Here is a 12,500-nt window from a genome sequence, read left to right on the forward strand (position 1 = left end):
TTTAGCATGTTTATTCAAAACTTACCATATTTTCCCCTGAGATAATTCTATATTATTCAGAAAGTATAACAGAGAGCGAGCAAACTAGGAGGAACAAAAAAATTAGCATTAATTTTGCCAATCTAGCATATTTTTAACTGCTATTTAGCACAATCCCGCTTGAGAAATCTGGTCGCCCTGCAGGAACAAATAGATTGCTTTTGACTTCGACTTAATTTCCAAAATGTGTTAATCTTGAATATTCTTTGACAGGTTATGGAGTAAGGAGGACCTCAGACCAGAAATCCCCTCAAGTCTTCAGCGCCTCCCACAGACACGAGGATGAAGACTATAACCTTCTCCTTCTGGTCTGTCCTTCTCACCTTGACCTCCCTGGGGCTTCGTGTCATCGATGGACTTCCGAAGGACATCGTGACTTCGGCCTCTGGCGGCGGCAGACGAGGAGACCTGTCGCCCTTGGAGGAGGACCACCTCGGCAGAGAAGAACCGGAGGCTCTCCTAGCCGAAGAGACGCAGAACTCTTACGCGCATGCGCAGTTTCGACGACCTCAGGTAACATTCAAACTTATTATCTTATCTAATTTATTCGTTTATTTGCTTATTATTTATCTGTTATTTATCTATTTAACTATTTATCTTTATTTGTAAATGTACTTATGTACTTATTTATTGAATGATTGACTTATTGATTTATTTATTTACTAATTTATTTATTTTAGTTGTTTATTTATCTATTTATGTAGTTATTTTTTAACTTATCTATCTATTTGTGTTAAATAATCTGATTTAATTCTTCCATTTATCTGTTCATTCATCGATGTTGTTAACTTTTAGAAATTGCATCATGTATCATCTACAGAGCCTGCCCACCTCAGAAACGCAGACTTGGGGACTCCCTCGACCCAACCTTCCTTGGACGCACACGCGGAGGTGAGTCCCAACTCTCCTCCTTTTCCTTCCTCTCCTCCCTCCCTTCCTCCTTTCCTCCCTCCCATCCTCTCTCTCCCCCCTTCATCCTCTCACCCCTCCCTTCTTCCTCTCCTTTTTTCTACCGTATTTGTTTATCTTTTTCTATACCTTCTTTTCTTCTTTCTTTCCTCCCTTTTTTTTACTGCCAAAGAAGAGATCCAGTGCCTTATGTTATTACAATTAAGTGTGCTTTTGTGTGTGTGTGTGTGTGTGTGTGTGTGTGTGTGTGTGTGTGTGTGTGTGTGTGTGTGTGTGTGTGTGTGTGTGTGCGTGCGCGCATGTGTGTGCGTGTACGTGTGTCTGTGGACATGTTGATATTTGTGTCCCTGGTATGTCTATTCTGTGGATATAAAAATGATTATTATGATATGCACATTATTTTACATATTCAAAATGTTGCCAAACTTCACGTTCAACTCAACCATGGCCACACGTGGCAACAGTGTGAGAATAGGACGACATAACGTCACACTAACCTGTAAACATGTGCTAACATTTTAGTTGACAGAATTGAAGATTAACTAACTTCCAACGAAAGTCTTAGCGACTGGACAACTGACCTAGTGGGGAGAATCAGGACGCGACACTAAACCACTAACCCCGACAGTGGTTTGACCCATTGGCTCACTAACTACCTCGTCCCACTGACCTCGATCGCAATGACGCATTTGAAGGAACATCATGTTTTTCTGTTGGCATCTTTCTTATGGTTGCATGATTCCTTTAGTTGGCTATTTTTTTCCATTTTGGGGATATTTTATTATTATACACTCTCAAAACTAATATTGGCAATTCTGAATTCAGCTCTGCTGATACAACCTGTTCTATTAGTAAAATTTCATATAAACTTTTTTCCTTAATAATGAGGTAATCTAGACTATACTCGTAGTTGCAAATTTTGCGCAATTTATCATGAATAATAAACAATACTACAACTACTCACTCACATTTATTATCTTTATATATATATATATATATATATATATATATATTAGAAAATGTGCAAAATTAGCAAGGATTAATGCCGGCGATTTAATTCAGCAGAAGGGGAAGAATCGAGGCAAACTTTGGTATATTAAGAGCCCATCTTGCCCACAGTCTGCCTGAAGCACTATGAAACACCTGGAATTAGACGTAACAGATAATGATGATTGATGATGATGATGATGACGATGACGATGACAATGACAATGACAATGACAATGACAATGACAATGACAATGACAATGACAATGACAATGACAATGACAATGACAATGACAATGACAATAATAATAATAATAGTAATAGTAATAGTAATAGTAATAGTAATAGTAATAATAATAATGATAATAATGATAATAATGATAATAATGATAACAATAATAATAATAATAGTAATAATAATAATAATAATAATAATAATAGTAATAATAACAATAATATTAATAATAATAATAATAATTGTAATAATCAATAAAAAGAATTAGTAAATAGATAGTTAAACTAATACATAAAATTTGTTTGAGTAAATAGATAAATGAATGAATAAACAAATAAACAAATAGATAAATAAATGATTAAAGGAAGAAAGTATTGTATTAAATAAGTAGATAAATGATTAAAAGAGTAGATGATTGTACTAAATAAGTAGATGAATAAATGAATAAACAAATAAATAATCGAGCAAAATAAGCTACTTGATAATTTCTATATAAATAGATGAATAAATAGATAAATGCTTATCAACGAATGAATTTCTGAAACATGTCATTGCAATGAAGGAGGTTTACGTCAAGAAAAAAATCTTAACACATTCAACACGGGGACACCTTTTATTGCATCTGCTATTGATGTCGTCACCGGATTGAAGGGGACTAAAATTTGTGATCCTTTACCTGCTGCTGATCCCCGCATTTCCTTTCAAACGTCGTGCATGTTCTCTTTCTCTCTCTCTCTCTCTCTCGAGTAGCGGGCTGAAATGGTATGGTACGGGTGTGTCAAACTCAAATCCTTTCGAGGGCCATCGAAGATGCGGTAATTACTTATTGGCAAGACTGAAGATTACAACTTATTTCGCTGGTCATCCAGGTTTACCAAAAAACACATTATTTGGGTTCATCTGAACTTACACACGTAAAATTGGCCTTACCTAATAAATACAATACTAATTATTACAATTATAGTAACTCGCAGGCCATTTAAGACCATCCCGTGGGTCACATTTGGCCCTTGGGCCACGAGTTTGACAACCCTGGTATAGTGCTTTAGTAACTAGATACAAAAATGCATGCCGTACATGTGGCCACCACATAAGATTTTCTGGCTTTTTTATACTATAGCTTGGTCATGATGATTGACATGCTAGATTCTACTTTGCCATTTCAATGCAGTAACTCCTCCATGAACTTATTATGAATGACCCCAGATATTCAGTTCGGCTGAGGAATGATCATCGTAGAGAAGGAACTAAAGATCATTACAATCAAATACTTTAGAAAATGGTAATCCTTATAGATCTTGTTATTACTAAAACTAGACTATTCTATGCATTTAAGGGGCGTTCACTGTGATGAAGTGGTTGGATCTAGCACACGTCCTATATCTTCTAAAACAAAGACACACACACACACACACACACACACACACACACACACACACACACACACACACACACACACACACACACACACACACACACACACACACACACACACACACACACAGAGACATCGTAATGGCTCCCTACTTGTTAAGCCCCAGTCACACTTTCACGATTCTCTTCAACTGTTGTGAATTTGAAAAGCTGCAGGACTTCACTCACAGTATTCTAGACTTCACTAAGGATAATTCAACAATGTGTCTAATATTTGTATAGGTTTAACTTCTCTTAGTTCGTCATTCAGCTTCTTAACATATGACTCAAAGGTAATATGACATTTGGAGGTTAGAAAAATAAAAATTTGTAAACGAAGTCGTTTCTACCCAAACGAACTCACTGTATGTGTGACCGGGGCTTTACAGCCTACCGATCCATCAGCCTCAGCCTGATGGATCGGTAACCGTCGTAGTGCCTTTTCGAAGACTCTTCTGACGTTCCTTCCTATGGGTCGGAAGATGCACCTAACAAAGAGCAAGACCTTTCGTCTTAGCCTTGGTTATTGGTTCAACCATATGCCCTCTGTCTACCTCTCCTCTTCCAGGTACACTCCCTCAGAGGCTCTTCGGGAAGGTCCTCGCAGGGGAACTTCGTCTCGACTCTTCCACGGGGAGCGTCTTCCGCCTATCCGCAACTTACCTTCTTTGGACCTTTCCCCTTACCTTCCTTCCCTTTCCTCAGATCCAGAAGGTTCACATACTCCTCTCCTTCCTTTTCCTCCTTCTCCTCCTCCTCTCTCAGTCACACAGAAAACCGACAGACTTGACTCAACTGGGAGTAGAAGTAGACGGTTGGGGTCAAATCGTCAACCCTCAGGTACAAGGCTTAACCGCAGGAGGCCAGGCAGGAGACATTCAGCAAGACACGACAGGCAACCAGACAGCCAGAAAGACACCTCTCAGACTTCTGATCCATCGGGACTTCACAGTGATGACAACAGCCATTCTGCTGCCACGGTGCCAAAGACTAAAGGGAGAAGGACCTCGATCTTGCCTTACATTGAGTCGAGTCATCACGAAGGCCTGAAGCGACCTTGGCTGAGAATCAGCAGGCGAGAGGAGGAGGCAAGACCATCCAAGACGTATAAGTCCACGAGACTCTCAATACCGGATACCAAGAACAACCAGGGGGATACCAGAGATCCAGAAATATTGTTGCCGTATGAGGAACTATGGTCCGATGCAGGTTTGGGGAGTAGAGACGGAAGAGAAGAGGACGACAAAAGACGTTGGGGAACAACTCTGGGGAATCAAAGAACAGGGACTGTGACATCGGGAGACAGGTAGGAAGGAGGTTCAGACAGCAAATATCTGAAGGCAATCCACTGTTTGAAGTCGCTTATAGAACTGATGGAGCCTGTATGCGCACTCGTCAATTAAAGCTCCAATTCTTCCTATTGACTGAGTTTATGTTTAGCCACTATGTGTTCTTTATGTATTCAGGTCAGTCTGGGCTTTAATGGGGAATATTTGAGAATAACCGTGACACGTAGTTGTGTGATATCATCTTTACTTTTTATTTTACTTTGTCACTTCCCATGTCTTATGGTGTTTGTTTTCCAGGAACCCTCCTAGAGGACGCAGACCTCACCTGAAAGCAGAAAATGGTCGTCCATCTCTATTCGACCTTCCGTTTTTGTCTTCCGATGACTCTTATCCGTTCGACTCGGAGGTCCGTGGTCAAAGCTACCACTCTCGAATCCGATTTGATCCCTTTGGACAGAGTGCCCCTGCAAACAGGCCCTTTAACCCTTCAGATGATACAAACTTTGGTCACTGGCCGGAGCATCCCCCTGGGGATGACTTTAGACACCCTGAATTCGCAAATGAGGGTCATCTACCATTACGTGAAGCTGATCCATTTTTCAACCCTGACAGCGACCACCGTCATGAAATTGTTCATCACTCAAGACCAACCACAGACCTTCAGAGTAACTTCCAACCTCCATCAGTATTAGCTCCCCCACCTCTTCCCAAAGCATCACCCCAACCTCCCCCTCCTCTTCCCGAAGTGTCTCCCCAAGCTCCCCCGTCCCTTCCCGAAACATCACCTCAAGCTCCCCCGTCATTTTCCGAGACACCATCCCAAGCTCACCCACCACCAGGACCAACCCTCCGGGCCAGTGCTTTCATTAACCCTGGAAGTCTCGGAGCTTTCCTCAATTTGGGAGACTCATTGATTGAAGACGTAGCATCCTATGAACATGTAATCGATCCCAGTCTGCCGAATGAAGGCGCAGAGGCGATTTTCAAGGCAGATGGAACGGAGGATGTGTCTTATGATATCCCTCAATTTTCTGAAACGGCTGACAACGACCAGACGCATTCCAATTTACAGGGCAGCGAATTTTTGAGTAACACCGAAGGCAACTTCAGGGGTCCTGAGTACCCGGTCAAGCCATCGTCTCCGGGAAATCAGGTCACAAAAGATACTGATTCCACACCTTTGGAAGCTGAAGCCCCATCTAAACTACCCACAAAGGATAGTCAGGGCCCACAAGAGAAGTCAGGTGACTCAGCGCTGACAGAGCCAAACCCGGGAAATAGTCATCCTACTGTGTCTGAGGTCCGTGACGCGAAGTCAGGGAAAACCCCTTCTAATCACGACCACAGTTATGATACTCACCCCCACTACGACTACTACGATTCCCTCTATGACGAGTTTATGGAAGCTTACTACGACATAGATGCTGCAACCGAAGAAAAGAAACAAGGACAAGGTTTCACCGATTACACTTATCAGGATGGTCAAAGTGGACCTACTCAGGAAGATCCTACTAAAGAAGAGACGCTCGCCCATGGAGAGATTACCGGAAGTTATAAAGACAAACCTGTTGAAGGAAGTCATCGGGGCAACGTTCTGGGGCACACTCCTACGGAAGCGGCTGCTAATAACAGACAAACTGGGGAGGATACCAACGCACAAGAACAGAATCCGGAGACACATCCCAGACGTCGCGGAGGTGATCATTGGAATCTAAACCAGCCAATTCCCGAGCAGGATAGTTTAACCTTAGGATCAGAGGTGGAAGATGTCAAAGAGACGCGACATGACGTCGTCGAAGGAGCTGAGCCAAGAGTTATTCTAGACAGGAGAAGACAAGAACACAGGGCAACTATTTTTGGGGATCCTCCGCTATTCCCACCGTCTCTGGTCAGCGAAGCTTTCACTACCCCATGGACCTCACTTCCTTCAACTTTAACCACTTCGCCAACAACAGCCTCAACCACAACACCTACCACGACGAGATCAACCTCTCCAACCACTAGTCTGCCAAGTACGTCACAATCGACATCAACAACTAGTGAACGGACAACGACACCCGGACTGACGTCACCTTCATCATCAACATCAACAACAACAAATAAACCCACAACAACAACAACAACAAATAAACCCACAACAACAACAACAACAACAAATAAACCCACAACAACAACAAATAAACCCACAACAACAACAACTGAATCCACAACAACAACAACAACAACAACAACAACTGAACCCACAACAACAACAAGTACTGAACCCACAACAACGACAACTGAACCCACAACAACAACAACTGAACCCACAACAACAACAACAACAACAACGACGACGACAACTGAATCTACAACAACAGCTGAACCAACAACGACGACAACTACAACCACGACGACGGCTACTACCACCACGACAGAACCTACAACTACACCGTCTCCTCAGCCGGCACCGAAGGAGTCTGATTCCAAGGATGACCGCGAGGAAAAGAGGAGACAGGACACAGAGGAGGATGCAGATGAGGAGCCCAGCAGAGACGCGAGAGGCCCAAATGGTAGAAGGACAAATGTCCCAAGTGACCCAAAGAAGAGTAAGTTACAAATTCCAATTCATATTCTTCATCGATTTAATTTTTTACTCCATTAGCAAAAGTTACCCTCAACAGGTTTTGGTTCGTCTGCCAGTATTTACACAATCATCCATCATTCAACCCCTTGACCCGTATTTTGTTTTAGCTAAAACAGTCAAGGCCCCCTATTCTGGCTAGTTACCGTTCCTTACTTGATTAAAACTGTCTTTTCTTAGCTAGAGGCCTAGGCAAATTATACGACAACGAGATTTCTGTAAATCTTGTTGGGACACACAAATACCTAAATGATAAATAGAATACCTTAGCACATTCAACATGGTAACGACTTGTATAGAATTTACTTCAGTCTTGATCGTTCAAGATCCGTTAAAGACGAGTTAAAAACCCTCAGTTGAAATATACCACAAGAAAATCTGTTCAATGCGTCAGCATGTTAAAGAGGTTCATAAACACTGTTCTTGGTTGAAAATATTATTATTATTAATTTTTTTTTTTTTCATCCACAGACCGAGGACGTCCCATCAGTCTATCTGAGATCCTTCAGGGATTAAGCATGCCACTGCCCCTCTTCCTAAAGGAGCTCGCGGGCCATGGCATGTCCCTCAGGGACTTCACGAACAAAATCCAAGAACGGTTTCTCACCAAACGCGAATTCGTCAGGGCCCACGGTAGCCTCGAGTCCCTCCTGAAATTATTGGAGGGAGAGACCGAAGGAGGCAGTGGAGCCTCGGAGGCCGAAGAGGACCCTAACGATGAACACGAGACAGATCGGGGACTCTCTATCATTGAACCTCCTAACTTCTCCAGGAAGACAGCCACAGCCACAGCCACAACCACCACCACAACCACCACCGCTACCACTACCACAACTGAATCTCCATCTCCAACCACAACCGAGTCAAGTACTGACTTTGAATCAGAAGACGCCTCAGACGAATTAACAACCAGCACCACAACTGAATCTTTGATAACACAAACAACATCGCCGTCAACAGAAGATCTGGTTTTAACTACAAAGAAGGCTCCCAGGCCTCACATATTTGGATTCCGTCCAGGATTCAAACCTGATCGAAGGCCGTTGGAAACCAGAGGATCAATCAGTCGAAACAACAAAACAGAGGATTCTCAAGATGATCAAGGTGTAGGGAAAGAAGAGACTGAGGACGGAGAGGAAGATAATAAAGATGTGGAGAACGCGGGAGAAAACGAAAAACAAGACGATGATAACAAAAAGAATGGTACCCTTGAAGTAACACCGGGCGAAGAAAGCGAAAAGACTACAGAAGAGAACGAGGGAGAGAAGAAAATAAAACAGCCAATAGCCATCAAGCTTGACATCGCCACCATCATGAGGGAGAAAGGGCTGAGTGCCTCAGACATTCTCCAAGACCTCGGGTCGCTCTTCTCGGTCGCCGAAGTTGGAGGAACAGCCAACAAAACCTCGGCGACGAAATCAAACGACGAAGACGATCCCGCAGCTGCAACCACCCCATCAACGACCACTTCCACGACCCCCATGTCCCTGCGACCTTACACCGGATCTTATGGCTCAGAGGTCTACAAGCCTTACCGACCTTCGGGGTCTTCATTGGGAGGAGACAGAGCAGGATATCGAAGAAGAATACTCACAAATCGGCACCAGACTACACAGAGGACCACACTCATCCCGCCCTATGTGCCTCCTCCGATCAAATCCCCGAACGACCAGATGTCTTCTGTGCTGGATCTTCTTCACAACTCCACCACGATCGCCGAAGGCAACGGTCTCTCCTTCGGTCTGCCCGAAGAAACCACTATCAAACTTGCCAAGTTTCCCGAAGACTTGTACAGAGCGCAGTTCCCAGAGTATGAACGTGATAAAGAAGAAATCAATGTGTCCACACGTAGTGCCATTCTGGCTTCGGCCATCCTGGGTGGCACGGCCACTTGTGTCTTCTTGGCCATTTTGGTCGTCGTGATGTACCGTGGCCGGGTGAGAGGACATATGATCCGCTCTTTCCCTCTTTCTTTACCCAGCGACGCCTCCTCCTCTTCCACGCCACCCATCTACTCCTCCAGGATGAGTATGGGGAAGGGGAATAAGGTGTACCAGACGTCTGGTTTCTGGGGAACGTTAAAGAAACGCTTTGACCCTTATTCGACGAGGAATGATCAAACTCCCAAGAGCTGATCGAGCCATACAAACAAGATCTTGCTTTAATGTTCACCAACTTATTCTGATGGATGTTAATCAAAAGAAGATATTGGCAGCATCTGCCAAACAGTTGTTAGTTACACCTGCAGGAGTAAGTAGGTAAGAAGATTAGATTGTGCGCAATCGTATGAATAAAACTTCAGATTTTCCATACACGTTTGGTCTGTGGTGCTTCGTAGTCAGTGTTGTGCAGGTTGAGTCCCGTCGACATGACGTCATCAACTGAGGAGATGGCGTCATGCTTTGCTTTGCTTTGGGAAACTTGGGAAGATAATTATTTTCATGATTAGTCTGTATTCCTTTAACTTTGTCTTAAAATTAACTAGTTAATATTCTGTTCTTGTTCTGGAACTACTTAATCGCCAGGCTTCACAAAAGAAATAGTGGCTGGCAGGGAATATTGTATGGTAGCTGAGAGTCCTGCATGGGCTAACAAACTTTTTATTTATTTACTGTTACCAGATTTTTATTATCTACCGGAATCATGACGTAGATTAAGACATTTTGTTACTTTAGTTTGCGCTAGGTTAGAGTTGAGAAGCATTTCAAGGACTGAAAACGAAGTCATAATCTAATGACTGTGGAGGACTCTTTTGGAAACCTCATAACTACCTACGATCAAACAGGGGCACTAAACCAAGTATTTCGTTTACAAGTCAACAGAGACTTTTAAATGGACTTTCTATATGTCTTTGAATAGATAATTATGTGCGATTTGTGTCATAACAAGCCTGTCAGTGTCGTTCAGATGAACCCGCAGGACAGTGGACTGAATGATTGACCTCAATTGGTGATTTGTCGTTTTCTTTTTGTCGTTTTATTTATGGACTTTATCATGTTTCCTCATTCAGGACCGCGTGATTTACGGACATTTTCAGTTCGTTCAGTCAGTGCCCTAGGGTCGCACGACGTCTTTGGGTCTCAACAAGAAGAGAGATCGATGATATTTCAATGACCTCATTTCTTACAATATACAGACAGTGACGTCAAGAAGGTCAGCATCTTTGATGTGCACACAAATCATTTACCACGGCTCCCCTGTTATAATAATAACATTGTTATTTATTTAGATATTTTAATTTTTACATTTAATATTCTAAGGCGAGGTGAACGTCAGAAATGTTCCTGTGAAAGGTGTACTCTTCATACGAAAGTCATCAACAAGTTTTTGTGTCTTTCTCTAAATTGATTTTATTTTCGCTGGGGGAGGGTTCTGGCGAATGTTTGTTTTGGTGCAACCTCGTGCTAAGTTGATTTTTTTTTTCTAAGAATATTACTCAGAGGATTGATGTGCTTTGTTTTAGTGTACATTTTTGACAAGTTAAATATATATATATATATATATATATATATATATATATATATATATATATATATATATATATTCCTCTCCAGGAACCGCTGGCGTTAACAAATTAAGAAAAAAAATTGTGTGTTGGCCACAAAATATTAAGGGAATTAAATACAAAGCAGTTCGAATATTTCTTTTTACAGATGGATATTTCGATTGAGTCAACAAGACAATGTTGAACTCACAAGAAAACTATTTTCACTCCCGATTCTTAAATATTTTAGTCCGTCATGCAGACTATAGATGTCATCTTGGCAAAGGACAAACAACATTATGAAGATAGAGGGCGACCCCTGACAGGAACACTGTCTCGTTCGATCAAGACCTTACGAGTTCAGGGAGGGAGGAGAGGGGGAGAGGGGGGAGAGGTTTTCTTCTTTCCGTTCATTAATAAAATCACCCGTTTCCCACAACAAAGCTGCGTCTCTCGGAACTGAAGAGGGTCAAGGAGTTTCTTTGTGGAGATTCCGCATCCGGGACAACACTCCAGGTCGGAACAAAACATCATGAGATCTCGTGTATCTCTCATGCTTATGTCCTGCTGTTATTTCGCCTCAGCTGGACCACTTCATTACTGAATAAAACTGTTAAACATCCCCGAACTACCACAATTTTTTGGTTTGCGGGACCTTCTGGGAACTCTGCGGCCCACTGTTGAGTAGCCACGACCCCCTAGTGGGGGTAGGGGGGGTGGGCACTGGACCCCAGATCAAGAACCGCTAAATGACACAATGGTCGAACAAGCCTCGGTCCTTGGCCGAGGAAGTCAACAAGATCATGACGTCACGGATCTTCCGCCTGAAAGAAACTGAAGGACTGGATGCGCTCAAAAGGAATTTGATCTTTTGGGATCTTGCCCTCAATTGAATGAAGTCGTCGGGCGTTAGGTAGAATAAAATCTTTTTAGAGAGCGTCGTCGTAGCAAATAGGTTATCAAGAGATTCAACACATGAAATAAAGGTTTGTGGGTCATATCCTGGTGATATGACGGTTATATATATATATATATATATATATATATATATATACATACATATATATACATATATACATACATATATATGCATATGTATGTTTATATATATATATATATATGTATATAGATATATATATATAATATATATATATACATATATCTATATGTACATGTATGTATACGTATATATATATATATATATATGTTATGTTGTATTTATTATCTATTGTAAATAAAACATTTACAAAATTATTTGCTGTTTTTAAATCTGTAACGCCTTTCCTATTGGACAATCTTAAAATGAAAACATCTTACTCAACCACACCAAAAGAACAAACATTTATGCATTGGTAAAAAGAAGAGCACAATACACTTGGTTGGTCAAAAAAGAAATTCAAAAGAATCAGTAAAAGATGGAATAAAAACGAAAACAAGGAACTGGTTGAGAACGAGACTTGCACTGAAGGACATGGGAAGGTGAAAAAGAACAGAGAGGAAGAGAAAGATGAGAAAAAATGA

The 12,500-nt window shown here is 41.8% G+C and overlaps 1 long non-coding RNA gene across 1 annotated transcript in view; it reads right to left on the reverse strand.

The window, feature by feature from the left end:
- Positions 1-2,810: 2,810 nt before the first annotated feature.
- Positions 2,811-12,500, reverse strand: part of LOC143020334 (uncharacterized) — a 44,065-nt gene continuing 34,375 nt past the window's right edge. The window contains exon 3 of the long non-coding RNA XR_012965892.1: positions 2,811-2,924. This is a non-coding gene — a long non-coding RNA (uncharacterized LOC143020334). The remainder of the gene's footprint in view (positions 2,925-12,500) is intronic.

Source organism: Oratosquilla oratoria, chromosome 39 (assembly GCF_046742065.1).
Source record: "Oratosquilla oratoria isolate Oo_2021 chromosome 39, ASM4674206v1, whole genome shotgun sequence".
NCBI lineage: Eukaryota > Metazoa > Arthropoda > Malacostraca > Stomatopoda > Squillidae > Oratosquilla > Oratosquilla oratoria.